The sequence below is a fragment of the Helianthus annuus genome, chromosome 9, assembly GCF_002127325.2.
Source record: "Helianthus annuus cultivar XRQ/B chromosome 9, HanXRQr2.0-SUNRISE, whole genome shotgun sequence".
Lineage (NCBI taxonomy): Eukaryota > Viridiplantae > Streptophyta > Magnoliopsida > Asterales > Asteraceae > Helianthus > Helianthus annuus.
In genome coordinates, this window is record NC_035441.2 from 164439210 (window position 1) to 164442552 (window position 3343).

General features: G+C 37.0%; 1 pseudogene; it reads left to right on the forward strand.

Annotated features, from left to right (window-relative positions):
- Window positions 1-1240: 1240 nt before the first annotated feature.
- On the forward strand, window positions 1241-2235 carry LOC110876678 (annotated as a pseudogene).
- The last annotated feature ends 1108 nt before the right edge of the window (window positions 2236-3343 follow it).

Sequence of the window (3343 nt, forward strand, 5' to 3'; positions counted from 1 at the left end):
TTTTGAATGTTGATACAGGTGTGGTATGATAATGTACCTCACAACAAAGACAAGTTTACATTTCCAGGAGGTGGAACACAGTTCATACATGGTGCAAATCAGTACTTGGATCAGATTTCCAAGGTTTTAAATTTTGACATTGTAAATATAATCATGATGCATGTCTTTGACTCCATATTTTGTTCAAGTATGCAGATGGTTCCTGATATTGACTTTGGTCAACGTGTCCGAGTTGCCTCTGTGGTGTAGCAAGTTTTGGTGCATTTTCATATTATATACATTTGTTTTCGTCACTGTTTAACCGCTTTTACTTTGATTTTGTAGGAATATACGAAGCAACGTCTTTGGATTGTGGGAAAAAAGATAATGTGCATAGCACTGATATTACAAACGGGATTTTTAAGGACCAAAATGAGAGGTCTCCTCTTCCAACATGAAGTATTTGAGACTCACAGGTTTGTTTCATTATTCTAATTTTTAACGGGTTGACGGTTTAACTAAATAGGCTGACCCGAACATGACCTGTTTGTTAAACGGGTTAGAAATGACAACTTAAAATCTTATTTAGATCTCAGCGTTTTTCAGAAATTAAACGGTTGTTCGAAGCGAGCAACTACGAGGTAGGCGGAGGTTAAGGTCAGTTTTGTTCCTTTACCAGACTGATTTTAACTTTTCTCCTTCATCTTTTTGTGCTGCCTGACGTAACACCTTTAAGTGAGCTCAGGATATTGGCTACTATGGACCAAATAAAAAAAAAACAAAGTAGTTTTACCTTAATGTATCTTATTGTTTGAAGATGGGAAGCCGAATGATTTCCTTACAAACTTTGCTAACATAACCATGTGGTGGCATATCAAATGATGCATTGCTAACATAATCAAGATGTTTGTTTTTATTTTTAGGAACTCAGTTGAGAAGAAACAGTTACCCAGAAGTGGGGAAAATCAACCCTTCTGAGCACAAGCAGTTGAAGCTTGCAAGGAGTTTGAATCGTGGTATCATCGATAGAGATCTTAAGCCCACCTCTACCGAAAGAAAGCAAGTTTTATTCAAAATTTAATCATTTATATTTCTAATTTCTTTATTTTTATTTTATATTATTATCCATTTATCGAGGTCAACTCAAAGGATACTAAAGTACCCACCAACACGAACTTTGAGTGGAGACGAGAGACAGTTGCTATGGAAATTCCGTTTCTCGTTAATGTCGGAGAAACGGGCATTAACAAAGTTTCTTTGATGTGTTGAGTGGAGTGACGTTCAGGAAGCAAAACAGGCGATTGAACTGATGGGTCGCTGGGAAATGATTGACGTATGTGATGCATTAGAGCTTCTGTCACCCGTTTTCGAGAGCGAAGAGGTATGTTTCGAACACACACACATGTTAATATGAGTCTGTAAATTATAAGTAAGAACTTTTGACCTATGTTTAAATGTTAATAGGTCCGTGCTCATGCTGTTCGTGTTCTCAAAAGAGCCGATGATGAAGAGCTCCAATGTTTTTACTTCAACTGGTTCAACCTATGCGGTTTGAACGCTCAGATAAATCTCGTCTTTCTCAGTTTCTCGTACAGCGTTGTATGCCAGCTGTAACATCTATAAAAGTGGATCTTAATTTTAGTTTTCTACTTTCTAGAATCTGATAATTTTATTTTATTTTATTTTGCAGCATTAACGAACATCGAGTTAGCTAGCTTCCTTAGATGGTATGTTGCTGTCGAACTTCATGATCCTGCATACGCAAAACGTTTTTATTGTACGTACGAGATGCTGGAAGAAAATATGATAAAGGTAAGGTTCTGTTTGGTGATTACAGATAGAATTGGTTAAAAGTCAGCAACTCATGATCACTTTACGTTTGATGTTACAGTTGGGAATGGGGGCGTTTGACGGTGGAGATGGCTTTAAGTTATGGCAAAGTCTCGTTCGCCAGACTGAATTGACAGCTCAGCCGTGTTCCATAACGCGAGACGTAAGAAACGTACCAGGCGGAACTCAAAAGAAAATTGAAAAGCTTTGGCATCTTCTTTCGGGACTTCTTAGTGAACTTGCATACTTTGAGGAGGTAATACATTCTAGAAGGCATTAATGACCATGCCTCTAAATTTGTAGCTTATGTGACTCCTAGGGATGGGATCGATACAATACCCGTACCCATACCGTTACCGAATCTGAACAAAACTGGGTACCAAATAGCGATGTGTTGATTGTCGTGACACTCATGTTCGTAAGTAATCAATAGAGTTGGATTTTATTTGTTGTTTTATAGCGTTGTAATCATAATCGCCAATTTTTCCATATACAGTTCTTGATGTGGTTCTTACAACCTCGCAAATCATTATTAACTCCTATATTTGCTGCTAAAAGTTAGATCATCTCATGTTTTCAAGTTTATGGTACAACGTTTTGTCAAAGGCGATTAAAGCGCTGCGGTATAATTGATGTTAATGATTGTTGCAGTTGTGATCAGTTCTTGGTATTTCACAATGAATATAACCCTTTAGAAATAACTATTTGGTTACACAACAATTTGCTTTTTTTTTTCTAGCCTTACTGATGTGTTTGCAGAAAAGATCTCTAAATCCTTTTATAATGAAAAGCAATCTCATTTAGGCCGGAGGGTGTGGGATAAAGCCCCTAGGGGCTTTATCGCGCCACGTCAGCGCTATCGGCGGTGAGGTGGCACGGTGGCGCCCTCCATATCCTCCGGCCTTATAATGGTTTTCCATAATTTTGTCAAGCACACTTTCATGATTACAACAACATACTAATTAAAGTAAGACAGTATGATATTAGTGAGACTTTGAACTAATGAAAACCTAAATTAAAAAAATTAGTAGATACAAAGATCATGGGCCAATCTTATGGCTGAAATGATTTGTGGCTGCAACATAAAACTATTCAAATTGTTTACGATATCTTCGATTAGTTATCCTGATCAGCGTGTTTTAACTAAGAAGGAAATGGGTCATGCGGGGGTCACACAAGTTGAGTCATCCAATACCCGCTGTATCGCGCGGGCCAACCCACTAGTTATGTTATAATATCTAAAATGGGATCCCATATCTGTAATTAATTTTGTTATTATTATGTAACTGCATGTATCATTAAACGAGACTATATATTATTCAAAAGGATTTTGCATCGCCAAATTAAATAAAAATGTAAGATCACGATCATTAATTATATCGATCGGATCAGTAAACGTAGACATCCGGTAGGACAACCGTATAATGTTTGGAATATCACACATCTTAGAAACATAACTTAAAAAAATTGATGTATGAATGATTGGTTTCAATTTCTAAACCACGTCTACTTACACCGGCATCAGCAACATACT